Consider the following 19,706-nt stretch of genomic DNA (forward strand, 5'->3'; position numbering starts at 1 on the left):
CTAACTGTACTCCCACCTGGGGCCATTTAGCAATGGAGCAAGCAGCCACTCACAAATCAAACCACACAATATTATGTGGATCATTAATATATTATGGAAAACCATAATTTACATCCACAATGATTATCTTGTGTAAATAGGATGTCACAAAAATTTTGCTGCATATATTCTTATTCTGTATAAGAAAGTGAAACATTCTAATATTTTTAAAAATTGCCACATGAAATGCTTCAAATATCTTAGTTTTGATACTTAAAGGATAAACACTAAAATAGTCAGAATACCCCAAAACACAAAAAAGTATGCATTCTCTGAGGGCTCTAGACTGTTGTGGTTTTATTAAACATAATAGTTTTTGAAGAATAATACTGATATGTCTGAACTGGCTGGCGCCCTTAACAGCTCCCTTTTTACCCACAAACGAAGTCAAGGGCTTTCTATAACCACAGTTCTAATACATGTTCCAGAAAATATCTCTAAGCTTCATTTCCTACCCACCCTTCAAAATCCACTAGCTCTGGTCTGGTGTCCCTAGTCACTACCCTGTTGCTTTGTACCCGCTTTATGTGTCAATGGTCTGCTTAGTTCCTAATTCTGGCTTCAGCCCTAAATATAATTAGAAATCCCACAGCTTCATGTTTTCAAGTAGTACTGTCTAATAGAAATAAAATGTGAGCCATATATGTAATTTCATAGCAGCCACATTCAAAAAATAAAAAGAAACAGAGACAATAAAATTTGATATATTGTATTTAACTCAATACACTGAAAACAATTGTTAACCCAAATGCCCAACGATGATAGACTGGATAGGGAAAATGTGGTACATATACACCATGGAATATTACGCAGCCATCAAAAACGATGAGTTCACGTCCTTTGTAGGGACATGGATGAACCTGTTATAAAAAACTTAATGAGATGTTTTACGTTTTTTTTTATACTAAATCTGAAATTTGCTGTATATTTAACACAGCATGTCTCATCTTGAACAAGCTACATTTCAAGTGTCCCACGGCTACATGTGGCTAGTGGCTACCATATCGGACAGTGTAGCTCAATAGCCCTTGGACCATGATCACCCTAAACTCCCAGAGTGCCTACTATGGCTGGAGCATCAGATTCCCTGGTGGTCTCTGGGGGTAGTTTGCACAGTATACTGAAATATTATTCCCTAGACTCTGTATTTATTGATATGTACCTAATAATCCTATCATTTTAAAACAACTTTGCCATTTATATGTTTTCTGCAAAACAGTTTTAAATCCTCTTACTCCATTTGGCTCGTACATCAACTATGTGAGGTTGTTAAAGGAGGCATCAATATCCCTATTTTATAGATAAGAAAATCGAGACTCAAAAAAATTTAGTGGTTTATTCAAGGTCGTAATTCAATGGGAACTTTGTCATTTCTTTATGGCTCTTTCTGTGGCTTCTTACTATCCTATAAATCAATCTGAGGATGGACTGGGTGTGTTGGATCATGTTTGTAATTCCAGCACTTTGGGAGGCCAAGGCAGGAAGATTCCTTGAGCCCAGAAATTCCAGGCCAGCTTGGGCAACCTAATGAAACCCCATCTCTAAAACAAATGGTTTCTTAATTACCTGGACATGGTGGTACACGCCTGTGGTCCCAGATACTTGGGAGGCTGAGGTAGGAGGATCACTTGGGCCCAGGAGGTCAAGACGGCAGGGAGCTGTGATCACTGAAATGTGAATGAAAAACACAATGAGATACTGTCTCACACCACTCAGAATGGCTACTGTTAAAAAGGCAAAAAATAACAGATGCTGTCAAGGTTGTGAAGAAAAAGGAATGCTTATACACTACTGGTAGGAATATAAATTATTTCAGTAATTGTGGACGGCAGTATGGCCATTCCTCAAAGACTTAACGACAGAAATACCATTCAATCCAGCAATCCCATTACTGGGCATATACCTGGAGGAATATAAATCATTCTGTTATAAAGACACATGCATGTGTATGTTCATTGTAGCACTATTCATAATAGCAAATACACAGAAACAGGCTAAATGTACATCAATACACACTGGATAAAGAAAATGTGGTATATATATATACCACGGAATAGTATGCAGCCATAAAAAAGAACAAGGTCATGTCCTTTGTAAGGACATGGATGGAGCTGGAGGTCATTATCCTTAGCAAAGTAAAGCAGTGAGAACAGAAAACCATGTTCTCACTTATAAATGGAAGCTAAATAATAAGAACACATTGACATGTAGAGGGAAACAACACACACTGGGGCCTATCAGAGGGTGGAGATTAGGAGGAGGGAAAAGATTAGGAAAAATAACTAAGTAATACTAGGCTCAATACCTGGGTGATAAAATAATCTTCACAAAAAATCTTCCATGACACAAGTTTACCTATAGAACAAACCTACACATGGACCCCTGAACTTAAAATCAAAGTTAAAAGAAAAAAATTGAAGATGGAACTATTTTTTGATTCTTGGATGCAAATTCCCAAAGAATGCAGACATCTGATCAGCAGTATTCCTATTCATGCTTTTGAACAATGACATCAAATACGTATTGAAATATGCACAATCAACTCATAGGTATCAAGAAGTATAAAAGAAAGTCCGCATGGAATATATGGGAAAGAAGTTTTCTCTTCACATATAAGCAGAACTAACAGTTGGGCAATGATTAAATCATATTGAGAAACCTCAAGGACACATAAAAAGGGAAATTCTTTGGGAGGTTTGCTTCTTGTTTATTTTTTAGAAATGAAGTGATCTAAAAAGAGAGGACAAGCTCATTCAGTTATAGCTTTCATCTAATTACCACAAACTCTAATGCAAATTAGACTGTAGGTCTGCTCATTGTACATTTCTGTGCTTGCCAAATTGTGTTTGGCAATGTGGTCAAGCAACAGCAGATGCACACTGGACCGAGTTTTCTTGGGCTGTTCAATAATTAGGAGGACTATGTATTATAATAAACCACATCCCCTTGGCTACAACTTGGATGCAAATTGCACACTAATTCACTTCCAAGTTTTTTGGAAGCTCTCCAAGAGAGATGAAAATCAGGGAAATATACTGTTTACTTCAGGAAATTTGTTTAAAACTAAATATGGCTCGTTTATAAGAGGCACTGAGGAACTCCATAAGAAATGTAACAATAGCTTTTTTCAAGTTTCACTCAGCAGGAATAAGGATGTGTTAACATGTTCCCTTTGAAGAGCCTTCCTGTGGTACATGCCAGTTCTAACCATCTCCTTATAAATGCATTGGGAAAGTCTAAGTGGAGAATAAACAGCAGTTTTCTGTATCTGTAAAATATCAAGTTGGTCAAATGGAGGGTGAAATCAGTTCAGCTAGTGAGACTTAGTCAACATTTTCTGCAACTGACGGATAGGTAGCAGTCTGCTCCTTAGATCAGAAAGTGAACAAGTTGAAACTTCTGCAAAGCCAAAACACACATTCTAATAATAAAAACATTTGCATCACTTCAGCTGGCATTTCTTAGTAACCCAGATTAAAAACATTATCTAGAATAGAATATAAATAAGTTTTAAAGGGCAATTTCTAAAAGACCAAATCATAAGTAACATTCACTGCATATCCTCATCAACTTGCAGTGAGATGCCATTGTGTCTCAGCAGCATCCTATTAACAGTTACATCCAAGTGTGTTGTTAAGGAGACCTGCATACCTGTCCCCAGCCCCTTTCTCCAAACTCCATTTTTTAAAATTACTTGCTTGAGTCCAATATTAATTCAGTCACTGTCCTTGGTCTATGCATGCCAATACAGAGGTGCACTACTGGGATCTCCCCTTCAGGCGGGGCTTGCTGCACAGCTGTAGCTAGTCCTGTTAGCAGACTGCCATCAGTTGTCCTCTTTTTCAGGATCCACCTTAGCTAAAGAGACACACTTTAACTGAGGTCATGTCCACTGGGTAACTGAACAAGGCCACTGAAGACAGCTCAGGGTGACTCTAAGAAGGAATATTTTCTCCAGAGCTCTATTATGCACAATTCTTTACCTTTCTTTCATAAAGGTCAATCCCCAATAAACACCTCAAATTCCATTCATAGTTTGCTTCCAGAAAACCTAGTCTACACACAAGTTTCTGTCTGTGCCCTTCTGTCCACCCTGGACTTATGACATGAAAGCTAGAATTTGGTCATGTTCTCCAGTTGGACCAGACACTTCAGTCTTTGATCTTGCTATCTCCTTCAGGATTCACAGTACGTTACTCTTTTTTAGGAGAGTCTTCAACTCCTTCAGATCTGATCCAATCAGCCACTTAATATCCTTCTTCAAATTAGTATCTATAGAAATGATGAGTACATACTTCAGCTGTGAATTCAAAATTGCAATAATCATTTTCTAGATTTTTATTTTGAGATAATTATAGATTCACATGCAGTTGCAAGAAATAATGTAGAGAGAACCTATATACTGTTTACTCAGTTTTCTCCAACGGCAGCATTTTGTGTAACTATAACACAGTATCACAACCAGGAAACTGACATAAATACAATCCACTGATATTATTGAAATTTCACTTGTTTTATATGCAGTCAATTGTGTTTGTGTATGTATGTAACTCCAAGCAATTTTATCATAGGTGTAGCAGTCAAGATACAGAACAGTTCCATCATGAGAAGAATTCTTGATACTACTTTTTGTAGCCACAGCAACCTCCCTCCAAACTCCTCATCCCCTTAAAATCATGTATCTGTTCTCCGTTTCTATAATTTTATAATTTTAAGAATTTTATGTAAATGAAATCATATAGTATAGTATGTAACCTTTTGAAAATAGCTTTTCTCACTCAGGAGAAATCCCTTGAGATCCATCTAAGTTATTGGCTATATCAATAGTAGTGCCCCATGGAAAGGATGTACCACGGTTTGTTTAAACATTCATTCATTGGAGGACATTTGGGTTACTTTCAGTTTCAGGATAAGTTAAAGTTACACTGAATATTCATGTACAGGTTTTTGTGTGGACATTCATTTTTGTGTCTTTGGAATAAATGCATTTGCTGGATCATATGGTAAGCACATGTTTAGCTTTGTAAGAAATTGCCACTCTTTACCAGACTAGCAGTGCCATTTTACATTTCCACAGCAATAAACAGTAATCTAGTTTCTCTGCACAATCACCAGGGTTTGGTGTTATCACTATTTTTTTATTTTAGCCATTCTGATAGGGTGTGTGATATCTTACCATTTTAATTTGCCCTTTCCTAACAGCTAATACTGTTGAGCAGCTTTCCATGTGCTTCTTTGCCATTCGTATATAACCTTTTCAGTAAAATGTGTATTCATGTTTTTGCTCATTTTCTAGTTAGATCATTTGCTTTTTTACAGCTGAGATGTCAAATTTGTTTCTAGATTCTAATACAAGTTTTTTTGTCAAATATGTGGTTTGAAAATACTTTCTCTCAATCTGTAGCTCGTCTTTTCATCTTCTTAATAGTCTTTTACAGAGTAAAAGTTTAAAATTTTAATAAGGTCCACTTGATAAGAATTATGTTTTATGTCTTAGAAAGAAATACATACATATAACAAAAATAAAATTCGTATAACCTATTGATTATAAAATCAATAATATGTGTTTTCAGAGAACTGTAAATGATTTTTAAAATCAAACAGCAGCTAACTTCACTTTACAAACTAAGAAAAGTTAGGAAAGACAACTAGGATATATAATAGTGAATATAATTAAATATTTTGTTGAAGAATATTTGCAAATGATCTATTTCCTCCCAATTCAATGAGATTCATGGTTATTTTATAAATGGATATAGCCTACATTGCATCTTTTAAATAAATATTTATTCATTTATTTGTTTAACCAGTATTTTGAACAATTACTACATGCTTGGCATCTCTCTCTCACTTTCATTCAAAAATCCTAACGATGCAAGTTTACACTCACTCTTCAACCAGTAATGTGATAATTATTCTATATCATACTGCTGTCTTCAAAAGATGTAAAATTATAAACTTCCAGTTTTTCTTTCAAATCAGTTCTTAATTGTGTTAAAAATAAAGAAATATCATCTAGTTTCATGGTGGAAAAAATGTCAGCAGTAAATGTCAAATGATGTAGTAATTTACAACTACTCAAATGTAAAAATTATTGACAACACCAAACAATTTAATTGAGACAAAGATGAGAAGAATTATGGTTTCCAGAATAGCCTTAAGAATGTTAGATAATATACGTGGACAACAGAATAAAACATAAAATTGAGTGCAGATGAACTTACAATAATATACAATGCCAGGAAAATTTTAAATTATTTGTAGACACATTTTGAAATAATTTTAAAGATAATTTTAAATAATTTTAAAATTATTTGTAGTAGAAAGCAACACTCACTTTTAAAAACAGTTTTTACAGTTAGGTTGGCCTACTCATATTAATATTTCTGTTTGGAATTCTAAATCATTTTAAATCACTCAAGAACAAACAGAAATATTATTATTATGGGTAGGCCAAGTAACTCTAAAAATTGTTTTTAGAAGTAAGTGATGCTTTCTACTATGCAAGAATAAAATAATGTGAAAATATATATATATATATATATATATATATATATATATATATTTTTTTTTTTTTTTTTTTTTTTTGAGACGGAGTTTCGCTCTTGTTACCCAGACTGGAGTGCAATGGCACGATCTCGGCTCACCGCAACCTCCGCCTCCTGGGTTCAGGCAATTCTCCTGCCTCAGCCTCCTGAGTAGCTGGGATTACAGGCATGTGCCACCATGCCCAGCTAATGTTTTTTTGTATTTTTAGTAGAGACGGGGTTTCACCGTGTTGACCAGGATGATCTCGATCTCTTGACCTCGTGATCCACCCGCCTCGGCCTCCCAAAGTGCTGGGATTACAGGCTTGAGCCACCGTGCCCGGCCGAAATTTTTTTTTTTTTTTTTTTTTTTTTTTTTTTTTTTTTGAGACAGAGTGTGGCTCTTGTTACCCAGGCTGGAGTGCAATGGCACGATCTCGGCTCACCGCAACCTCCGCCTCCTGGGTTCAAGCAATTCTCCTGCCTCAGCCTCCTGAGCAGCTGGGACTACAGGCACGCGCCACCATGCCCAGCTCATTTTTTGTATTTTTAGTAGAGACGGGGTTTCACCACGTTGACCAGGATGGTCTCGATCTCCCGACCTCGTGATCCACCCACCTCGGCCTCCCAAAGTGCTGGGATTACAGGCTTGAGCCACCGCGCCTGGCCCGAAAAATATTTTTATATTCATTTTCGTATGAAGCATATTGCATGGTGAATACTAAAATCAAGCTAGTATTCTTACCTACAAAGGATCAATTTCATCAAGATTATTTTATTTTATTTTTTAAGACAAGGTCTTAAACCTTGTCACCCGGGCTGGAGCACAGTAGTACATCCATAGCTCACTGAAACTACTGGGCTCAAGTGATGCTCCCTTCTCAGACTCCCAAGTAGTTGGGACTACAGGTGCATGACACCACACTTGGCTAATTTTAAAAATTATTTCTAATAGAGATGAGGTCTCGCTTTGTTGCCCAGGCTGGTCTCAAATTCATAGGCTTAATCAGTTCTCCCACCTTGGCCTCCCCATGTGATAAGATTACAGGTATGAGCCATCGTGAGTGGCCTTCATCAAGATTTAATAGCAATAAGCATATTATTAAAAATAATTAAAATAATTTGATTAAAATAATGTGTTGTCTGATAGTCTCAAAATTTGCAAATAGATACCTACAAAAAGGAGTTTCTGTAAGTGATTGCAACAGTAATATGTAAACCTAGTAGCTGTGGAGCAGGCATATTTAACTATGCAGACCGGAGAAACAGAAAGCCATTCCACGGATATTGACAAACAGAAGCAAAGATGAGAGATAGGAAAAGAAAGTATTGCCTGGGTGGCCAATGAATATAAATGCCTTATTCCTAAGGTTTGGTTGTATTTCTGCCCTTGAGTGTTATGTTACTGTTATGGCCTTTTTTTTTTTTTTTTTTTTTTTGCATTTAAAATATATTATTTCCTGTCATGATAAAGTCATAGGTAATTGGATTTACTCTACTATTTTATACAATTAGAAAGCCATCTAAAAGAAATTAAATGAAGTGGACATCAGACAGTAGGAAGGACTGGTCAGTAATCCCTGAGACAATGGAAACAAATGATTTGATCTCTCTAAGTTTTTGAGCTCACTAATTGAAGAGATTTTCCAGGCTATAGCACAGGGAATGGATTCAAAACAAAGGCTGTAGTCTTGCCAAGTTTAAGAGACAGAATTCAGAGTTTTGAGAGGCCAACGTGCCTAATATTTTAAAAGCAAAGTACCTGAGAGGAGAGGAAGTTCCTTATAACAGAAAGAATGGAGAAAGCTGGGAAGCTACAGAAAGATTCCTCTTAAATTCTTGGCAGAATACTAATCTACATATTAACGGCAGGCCAGAAAATGAACCATTAGAGAAGAGAAAGATCAATCCTGGAAGGCCGCATTAGGTTCTATTCTCACCAACCTGTGTGTAAAGATCTCCTAATACATGGGCATGGGGTATTGCCTTTATAATGACAGCAAATTAGCCTAGACTAAAGAAGGTCTGAACTCTTGCTACCAAAGCTTAAAAAGAAATCCTAAAGGATAAAATTGAGTCCAGGTAATTTAATTGTATCCCAGAATGAAGGTCTCAGATATTTAAAGAACTACCTCCCCTGCCAAATCCAGAAAACAACAACATAAAATTCATGTGCTAGCATCCAATCAAAAATTACCAAGCATGCAAAGAAACAGAAAAATATGACCTATGAGAAGCATCAATTATTAGAAACATATTAACAATTATACATATAATTAGTTTAAAATAATATTAAAATAACTAAAATGAATATACTCCATATGTTAAAGAAGGCAGAGGAAAGCATGAACATGTTGAGAGAGAATGGAACACAGAAAAGGAAAAGCAATTTCTAAAGGTGAACAATAAAATAAAAATTATATCAAATGGTATTAACAGCCTTACAGAAAAGAATAAGCCTTACAGAAAATAAAAAAATTAGTAGACTTGAAAACAAAGCAATATGAACTATACAAAATGAAACTCACAGAGAAAAATGGTAAAATGAAAATCAATAGAACATCAGTGGGTTGTGGGAAAACATTAACAAGACTAACATAAGAAAAACTGAAGTCTCAGAAAGGTGATAGGAAGGCGGGAGGTGGGACAGAAAAAAATATTTAAAATAACAGTGAGATTTCAATTCACAAATACTAATAAGTCCAAAATCTAAGAAACTCAAGAAAACTCAAGCAGAATAAATTTTTTAAAAAAACTATACGAAGGGATGTGATAATAAAATTAAGGTAAACTAGGGGAAAAAATCTTAAAAAGCAGAGAAGTCAGATTAATAATGAATAAATTGAAAAAATAATGCAGCAAGCTTTTCTTAAGAAACAATGCAAGCCATAAGACAATGAAAAATATCTTTAAAGTACACAAAAAAAAAAACCCTGCCAACCTAGAATATTATACTCAGTAAAGTATATATATATATATATATATATATATATATATATATATATATATATTTTAAATGAGGGTGAAATAAAGAGTTACTCAGATTTAGAAAAGCTGGGATAGGCCCGGAGCAGTGGCTCACTCCTGTAATTCCAGCACTTTGGGAGGCCAAGATGGGCAGATCATGAGGTCAGGAGATTGAGACCATCCTGACCAACATGGTGAAACCCCATCTCTACTAAAAATAAAAAAAATCAGCTGAGTGTGGTGGTGCATGCCTGTAGTCCCAGCTACTCAGGAGGCTGAGGCAGGAGAATCACTTGACACCAAAGCAGAGATTTCAGTGGGCTGAGATGATTCAATGAGCCAATGATTTCAGATTTCACTGCACTCCACCCTGGTGACAGAGTGAGACCTGTCTCAAAAAATAAAAATAAAAAATAAAAAATAAAGGAAGTCCTTTAGGCAGAAGAAGAATAAAACTAGATGGAAATATGCATCTACTTAAAGAAATGAAGATTATAGGTAAGATCAGTATGTGACAAAATATGAAAAACATTTTTTCATTTTTAGTTATCTTTAAACCAAAAGAAATAATCATAGATTATGGGCCTTGTAAATGCAGAAGTGAAATTTATTATAAAAATAGAACAAAGACTGAGAGGAGCAAAATAGAAATAAAAGATTGCAAGTGTCTTACATCATATGTAAAATGATATAAGATTATTTTAAGAGAGTCTATGATAAACTAAAGCGAAGTATAACTAACATGGTAATCATGGGGATAAAACAGAATTATTTTTTAAGGGCAATCTGGTAAGAAAAAGCAAAAGAGAAAAAAGAAACAAAGAACAAATGAAGTCCAAATAGCAAGATGACAGATTTACATATGAATAATTATCCAATGATTTAAACCCATACAATGCTATCATTTAGTGATGGAAATGGTCAGTATTCTGACTGTGGTGATGTGTGTGTAAGTCCAAACTGATCAAATTGTATACATTAAATATGTACAGATTGTGTTTCAATTACGCCTCAATGAGTTTGTAAAGTAACCAAAGATAGAAAAGAACAATAAATGCAATTTAAAATGGCCATAAAATACGTAGTATTTCTAGATATCCAAGTAAAAAACGTATATCATTAAGATACTTGAAAGAACAAACAATGCCCAACTCTTTAGAGCCAAACAGTCTAAAAGAAACTCAATAGACATATAAAGATATATACTAAAAGTTAAAGGATATAGAAAAGATATGCCATGAAAATATTAATCAAAAGAAAGCACAGATGGCTATACTTATATTAGACAAAGTAAACTTCAGAACAATGACTATTACCAGGGATAGTGAAGGTCAATTTATAATGATTATGGGGTCAATTTACCATGAAGTGATAACAGTTCTATATCTGTACTTAGTATTTATCACTGTACTTAATAAGAGAGAGTTGAAGCATATGACCAAAACCTGATAAAGGTAAAAATAGGCAAATCCATTATTATAGTTAGAGATTTCAATATCCCACTCTCAATAACTGATAAACAAATTTGAGAAACTATCAGCATGGCTATAGAAGACTTGAACAACATTACTAACCAATTTAATCAAGTATATATTTATAGAACACTCTACCAATCAGGAGGAATATACATACTCTTTTCAAGTGCACAGGAAATACTTAAGAAGATAGACCATTTTGGGCCATAAAACAAGACACAATAGAATTTTAAAGATTCAAAGCATACAAAGTGTGTTCTTCAATGACACTGATTTTAATTAGAAAACAATTTTTTAAATGATACTTGGATAACCATTAAATATTTGAAGTTAAATGACACATAGCTAAGTAACTCCTAAGTCAGAAAAAAAATCACAAAGTAAATGAGAAAATATTTTTAACTACACAAAAATGGAAACAACATAAAATTTGTGAAAGGCAGATAAAGCCGTGCTTAGAGAAAAATGTATGACATTAAATATGTATATTAGGTTAAAAAGGAAGGCAGAAAATCAATCATCTACCTTAAGAAATTAGAAAAAGGAGCAAATTAAACTGAAGTAAGAAGAAATAATACAATAAAATTTATAGCAGAAGTAAAACATGAGAGGAAAAGCAAGAAAATCACAAGAAAAAATCAAGGAACAGAAAACAACAGAAGATATCAAAACCTGCTTCTTTGAAATGAACCATAAAACTCATAACTCTCTAGCCAGACTGATCAGGCAAAAAAGAGAAAGCACAAATTACCAATATCATAAACGTCACTACAGATTCCATAGGCATCAAAAGACTAATAAAGTCATTTAATGAACAACCGGATGCCAATAGATTTGATAACTAAGATAAAATGGAAAGTTTATTTGAATTATGTGAACTACCAAAACCCACTCAAGTAGAAATAGATATGCTGAATATTTCTGTATCTGTTAGATAAATTAAATCTGTAGTTTAAAAACTTCCTATAAAGAAAATGTCAGGCCCAGGTGGCTTCAGTAGTTAAATTCTACCAAACATGTAAAAAGGAAATACAACTAATTCTGTACAATTTCTTCTCAAAGGTAGAAGAGAAAAGAATTCTTCCCAACTCATGATACAAAAACCAGAAAAAGAAATTACAAGAATATCCACCTTTACTACTTCAACGCAATATTGCAGTAGAGATCCTACCCAGAGCACTAAAGCAAGAAAAAGAAATAAAAGGCATACAAATTGAAAAAGCAGTAAAGCTGTTTACATTTGCAGGTAGTGTGGCTACTTTTATTGAAAGACCTAATGAATCCACAAAGAAGCTATGGAGTTAGTAAGCAAATTTAGCAGTCACAAGATACAAAGCAACATGCAAAAAAAACAATTGTATTTCTCTATACTAGCACTGAACAATCAGAAACTAAAATCACAAAAATACAGTAGGCAATTTCTTAAAAAGTTAAACATGCCATAAAACATAGCTATTCCATTTACAGATATTTACTCAAAAGAAACAAAATTATATTTCCACACAAAGACGTACTCAAGTGTTCATAACAGCTTTATTTGTAATAGTCATAAATGAGAAACTATGCAATGTCTACCAGTGGGTGAAAGAAGAAAAATTCCTAGTGTATTCATGCAATAAAATACTACTCAGATAATAATAAATGAATTATTCATAACACCACCATGGATAAATTTTGAAATAATTATGTTTTGTGGAAAAAACCAAAAATAAGGATAATATTGGATTATATAGTCTACATAAAATTCTAGAGCATACAAACTAATATATAATTATGGAAAGTAGGTTAATAGATATTTGAAGCTAGATGTGGAGAAAGTGATCAACTACAAAGGGCATGAGGAAATTTTGAAGTGTGAAGTGAATATTCTTCATCTTGATTGTGATGATGGTTGTATAAATAAATAAAAAGCTATCAAAATATATATTACATATGTACAGTTCATTATAGTTCAATAATAGTTTAATAAATGTATGAAATAAATAACTGTGGTATATAGAAAAATGAAGAAAATAATTCAATTAAAAGTTGCATTAAAATATGAAATAGTCATAAATTTAACAAAGTATGTGTAAGACTTTTACACTGAAAACTACGGAACAGTATCAAAATAAATTAGAGATGCTTTAGATAAATACTTATGTTCCATGCTCCTGTATCAAAAGAATAAATATTATTAGGACGTCAGTTCTCTGCCAAACTAATCTAATAAGAGTCAATACAATCACATTGAAAACTCAACAGGTTTTTTTTTCAGAAATTGACAAATCTATTATAAAATGTATATGGAAGTGCAAAGGGCCTGGAATGTTCAAAACAATTTTGAAAACAAAGAAAAAAGTTGAATAACTTATACTACCTGATTGTAAGACTTACTATAAAGCTATAATCATCGCGATGTTGGTGTAAAAAACAGATAGATTAATGAAATAGAAGTTCAGAAATAGAGCCAAACATATATGATTGATGATATTTGCTAAATGTGCCAAGGCAATCCAGTATGGAAAGTTAAATTCCAATGTGTTGGGACAACTGGGAATTATTCACACACACACACACACACACACACACACACACGCATACACACACACAGAAAGACTACAACCCCGGACCCTTACTTTTTATATACAAAAATTAACTTGAAATGCATTATAAACTCAAATTTTAAATTTGCTAAAACTATAAAATTTATAGAAGAAAACATAAGAGAATCTTTTAGTCATCTTAGATCAAGCAAAATTTACTAAATAGTACTAAATTTTACAGGCTATAAAAAATTGATAAATCATACTTTGTTAAAATTTAAAAATTTTTCTTCTTCAGAAAACACTATTGAAAAAATACAAGGGAAAGTTTGGGTCTTACTCTAGACCTACAAAATCGGTATCTCCAAGAATGGGGTTCCAAGTGTCATTTTGAATCATAACTGATAAGAATTATTGCCTGGGTTCTCAAAGTAAAAAATCAAGAATTTCATTATATAGTACCATATCGATGGTCACCATATAGGACCAAAGAAGACTCACAGGGAGAAACAGAAGACAGATGGTTTCTACAGTAAATAAGAAAATTAGATCTAGAGAAGGGAAAAACTAAGGGATTGATAAATACTGGCTTGCAAATACATGAATAATCTCTACGTGGTGATCTTGACACAGAGTCACTGCATAATGACCAAAAAAAAAATAAAAAATAGTTCTTGATATTAGGTTTCCAAATGAGATCCTGGAATCTTCTTAAACATTCATTAAGGTAAGTTATTCCTCAATAAATGACATGATCTTAACTACAAGAAGTTAATCTGCAGAACTGAAGTTTCTCCCCTAATTACCTGATAAATCATTCCGTGAAGCTGGCAATAGTGACATCAAAGTCCAATTGCCAAGAAGGGCCAATTCACAAGCTGAGCATCAAGAAAATCCTTCCATAAACACAGTCCTTTTGTCCTCTTGCAAAGTTGTACTGTGTTAACATAAACTTGAAGAACTGCAGTGCTATAGTTTCGTTTTTCTCAGTCTACTTATAAGCAAATAGTAATAGGTGAGAGGAAAATGTGGAAGAGTTTTAAAATTGAACTTATGTTTATCAGAAACAAGGTCCCAAGACATGCTCTATGTCTGTCTGTTCTGTGTCTGAATAACAGTTTTTAGACATAAGGTAAATATCTGAATAATAATCAACCCCAGAAACAAATGTCATAGAAAGAATGGAATAGTTGAAGTTTTGTTTACATTATCTACCCTAATTTCCCCCAACTTAATGCTGAAAATCAGGATGTACAGATCTGAAAGAATATCACAAGGCAGGTACTTTACGAATATTAACAATTTTATTATTATAAAAGTGGTGCATACTCATTTTAGCAAATACAGATAAACACACACATACAAAATTATTTATGCTTTTGCCACCCAAAGATAATTACAATTGATACTTATGTATCAACCATCTGTGCACTGACACATCCATGACACCAAAGTGAAGCATCTCATATATGTTTGTGATCCTGAGAAATGCATTCTTCTGTTAATATGTAGATATCTCTCATTTTCTAGCTACTATGCAGAATAAGATTCAGTAAACCTTAATTAAACTTATGGTCCCAAAGAAATACAAGAGTAGATTCCTGACCAGGGTTCACATCCACCAATTGTCTATATTGAGAGTTTGGTAACTTTATTTACTTAATTGCAACAATGATTAATTAATTGTTTTATCTTGCTTGTCATTTTGTATTCTAAACATCATTTTAAATGGAACTGCCTTTCCTTTTCTTTATCCTCAATTCTCCCCATTAGAAACTACAACTTATTATTTCATTGAAAAACAGATATTAATTAGCAGCAGAGATCAAAGAATCGTGTTATAAGAAATCTCTTATGGAAATTATTCAGATTCCTCTTCTAATTTTTCGTGAATCTTTGTACCTAAACTGAAGCAATAACTTGGTCACATTTTAAAAAAAAAAAAAAGCTGTACAAAAAGAAACCATTATTGTTGCTTACTCTTGCTGTCCTTTTCCCATGACCACAGGGAGCCAAATACTAATTCTTTATTGGATTTGTTACTGAAAGTGTTGCCAACATGGAATTGGAAAAAGAAAACAATTCCTAAGTAGACTACAGAGCACAAATCTTCAAATTAGCTCTAATAATTAAGGCATCTTGTGAAGGGCTTCAATGACAGGATAAACTCATCTGTCCCTAGCACAAGACCCATATCAATTACCCTGGGCATGAGGAAGCTGGTACACAACAAAGGAAATCAAAATACAGAGGCTGACAGTCTAGACAAAGCCTGAATCTGGTAAAAAGCAGCTTCGTCAAGTGTTATCTTTAAGCCAAGTGATTTTAAATAAGTTTAAATACCAACAGGGGTTAATTTGAAATGAGTTTGATTCTATTTTTGAATTAATGCTTTAAAAAATCTGCTTTTATAATTTCTGCTTATCAAAGATTGCCCTTCTGGTATAAAAACTGAGCCAAGACTCAGTTATCAAATACTATGAAGGGTTCTGTTAATTAGATAGTTTATCTGTGATGAGTTGTTGACATTGAGATGATGTGTGTTAAATAATTTTAAAATATTCTGTGGGGCACTAACTTGGTGGCTCAAAGCATTATTCTTCAATTTTTCAGACCCTGCTTTAAGTCAAACTAGAATATCTTAGTATAAATTAATGTGAATCATTTCTTAAATATAGACTCATTCATATCTCAAAATTATATGTATAAGAGAATAAATCTTCTGGTGCTCTTTATTAGGCTGCTGTAGACCATTCTAACTAATGCAGCCTTTTTCACATGATGGTTGGTCTTTAACTGCTTGGTACAGACTGCCAGGAAATTCATCATTGCTGTTATTAAACACAATTCTCAGGATTTGCTCTTTTTATAATGTTTCTTGTAAAAGATTTTCGTGTGATTTTTCCTCTGGCTCCTTGTTCTACTTCCATATAGGGCAACCCAGGAGAAATCTCAGAAACTGAAATATTTTTACTCATGTAGGTAAATTAAAGCTCCAGCTGTTAAGGATTTTCTTTCTGTCTGTCAATTTTCTTTTTCAAGTTGTGGTCTGTAAAGGCGGAGTCCAAGAACAGTCCATGGGGAATGGCTTGAAGCCTTAGAACAAGCTGGAATCCTTATATTTTCTAAAGGAAAAATATTGTACACCAAAGTTTAACGTCAGAAAAGCTGCCAATTAATTAGTCCATCAGTTGTTAAAAGCACAAATCATTCATTATCATCTCTGGGGGTTCATTTTAAGCTCCCTTTTAAATATTGATTTTATTTACCACTTTTTTCCTTTGAATTTTTGCTATTTTCTTTTCTCACATTCTCAAAGAGACACGGTATTCTGTGTCTCACAGAATCTGAAGTCCTGCATTTTTAATGTAATTAATAGCCATAATGTATTTAACTGGTAGGTACATGACTTAGAAAAAGAAATGGTTCTTTCAAGATAGTGAAGCTCTCTTTAAAAAAAATAAAATAAAATAAAATAAAATAAAAATAAAAACAACAGCAGCAACAACAACAACAACAAAAACCACTAAACTCACAGGAATCCTTGGTTCACATTCTAGTGCTCCCATTATCTGTGGCCTCAGGCAAGCTGACTGCCTAGGTCTTGGTTTTCCTATTTGTTAAATAAGGAGATAAGAATCCATGAATATCCTTTCCAGGTCTAATATTCTATGATTCTTTTTATCAAAAGAACTTACAGTTGTGAAAGAATAGAAATGTAGTTCACATGAGGAAATAGTTGGCAAGTGGCCATTTGAAACCGTTTTTGTTAATTTTTCAAAGATTTTGAAGAAAATTATCAACAAAGAAAGAAGAATACTGGCAATCAGGTAAGTGGAAAGAACTCTGGACAAGGAGTGGGGATCTAGTTCTAGTCACAGTTGCACCACTGACAACTTGGTGATCGTGAAAAAGTTATGAAATTGAAGTTTCTGAAGCCAAAGATTGGACTCAAAATTGAAAAAGTTTGATTTTATTATGATAGTCCATTTCACTCCCAAACTGCTATGATTCTATAAAATGGCCCCAAAGTCAGGGAAAAGGATACTGGAAATGTCCTAGCAGTTATTGTCAATGAATTCTATCCTTGCATTTCTGATTAGGGAATGTTGTTCAAAAACATCCTGTCTAGACCATCAACTCAGAAGTAAAACATACAATCGGGGATCCTAAACAAATACTGCAACTGACAGTAATTTTCTGAATCTGTAATATTTTAGTTTTAATGATGGCAATCTCCATGTACTCACGCTAAGAGTTAAAAATTATAAAGAAAGTTGTTCCATATATTTCTTTTGTTCCTCCTCTAAATTTCTTCTGTTCATTTTTTGACTCAGAATAAAACTGAAATGGCTAACAAAAATCAAGCCACTACTATAAATATAAATCCTAATGGTGTATCTCAAGATGATTAGGACATGTGAAGAATTAGACTCTTTCTGCAAAATTTCCTTGACTGCCTAGGCACCCTCTATCATACTGAATTTTTGCAAAATAGCCATATTACCTGCAAGCTGACAGTACTCATGCATTCCAGTCTTTTAGCAGAAGAAATATTTTCATTAATATTTTTAAAGCTCTGTATCAGCATGAAAAATAGAAAGAATCAAGACTCAAAGGGAAAAACCTAGCCAAAAAAAAATGTATTACAGAGGATAGTTTCCAGATTTTAATGATTTACCAAGTGAAAAATATAAAAAGTGGTGGATTTTTTTTTCCTACTGAAACATCAAGTACTGGACACTGCCCAAGGTAAGACTGCAAAAGCAGATGGTGTGATCATCCATTCCAGATAGTCAGTTCTGCTTCTTTTCTGCTTGTCTCCCTGGACCCCAGCCAGAAGCTTCTCCCTTTTCTTCAGGACATTGATGCTTTCTCTCTGCTAGGACCCTCATTTTTTTGAAAGTCCTACTTTTGAGAAGCTAGCACATTTCAACAGCCCTTGCTTTGAACCATAATATAAAAGATGTAGGCTCTGTTCTCAATTTCTTCATGGTCCTGGTATGCAACCTGGTCCAAATCCTTTTAGCTAACCACTCTTAATCCCATGCATTGACTTTTCTTTGATTAGTAAGAGAATAATTGGCAACATTTGAATTTACTTAAATATGTATTAATAATCATGATCCATTATACCAGGATATAGAACTCACCAGTAAAGTTTTTTTTAATGATTAAATAAGAAATCTGTACTTAAAATTTTTACCCATAGAGTTTTTGGATCAGAGCAACCAATTAACTTCACTTAGTCTCCTATGCAACCATTTTGAAATAGGAAACCAGAATAGAGGTTAAGGGAATTTCTGTAGGCCACAGTCCTGATTTACGTAATAAATTCTTTACTCAACAGAAGCCATTTACTTTAAAACTCCCCGAATCCAAAAGTTTTCAATGTCAGTCGCTAAAATATATATAGTACCCACTTGGCAAGGAAAAAAAAATCTCAAAATACTCATTATTTTAAAATAAATCAAACCTACGTTTTAATGCCTGAAAGGCCCAGTAACTTACAAATTGTTCCCTCAAAATAGGTTCTCATATTGTTTTCACCTTGTAATTTCAGTGCTTGAAACACAGCAGAGATTACAAATGTATATTGAATGAATGATGAATTGTTGACAGTAGTCTAAAATAAGGTAGCACCAAGAAAATGAGAAATTGAGTGAAGTGGATTTTCTGTAGGAATATTACAAAAATAAAAATACAAAGAGTTGGTAACAAGGTTTGAAAAATGTGTTGAAGAAGAAGGAACCTAAAAAGGTTTCACAGTTTCTGACTTAGGAGACCAGATGATGCCATTCAGTGAGATAAGAAATACGAGGGAGACGAGGTAGGTGGGTGCATGGGTAATGAGATCTAGATTATATGTACTAAATCTAAAACTATCGTGGAACAAAGAGGGAGAATTATTTGATAAGAAGTTGGATATACATATTTGAGTTGAATAGAGACACTTATAACTTGGAAGTCATCATGATGTATATCATAATTAAAGTTAGGTCAGTGAATGAGATTACCAATGTGATGGCTAACTTTAGGCATCAACTTGACTTCGTTAAGGGATACCCACATAGCTTCTAATGTAAAATCTCTTAATATGTTTGTGAAGATGTTTCCAGAAAACATTGGTACTTGAATCAGTGGACTAAGTAAGATCTACCTTCACCAATGCC

General features: G+C 33.6%; 1 protein-coding gene across 6 annotated transcripts in view; it reads right to left on the bottom strand.

Annotated features, from left to right (window-relative positions):
* The window catches only part of CDIN1 (CDAN1 interacting nuclease 1), a 1,267,257-nt gene that overhangs the window by 1,184,802 nt on the left and 62,749 nt on the right, over positions 1 to 19,706 (bottom strand). For all 6 annotated transcript variants that reach the window (XM_074394131.1, XM_074394127.1, XM_074394128.1 and 3 more), the window contains exon 2: positions 1,606 to 1,706. The gene's annotated coding sequence lies outside the window, so the exon portion shown is untranslated. The remainder of the gene's footprint in view (positions 1 to 1,605; positions 1,707 to 19,706) is intronic.

This window comes from Saimiri boliviensis, chromosome 2, assembly GCF_048565385.1.
Source record: "Saimiri boliviensis isolate mSaiBol1 chromosome 2, mSaiBol1.pri, whole genome shotgun sequence".
Lineage (NCBI taxonomy): Eukaryota > Metazoa > Chordata > Mammalia > Primates > Cebidae > Saimiri > Saimiri boliviensis.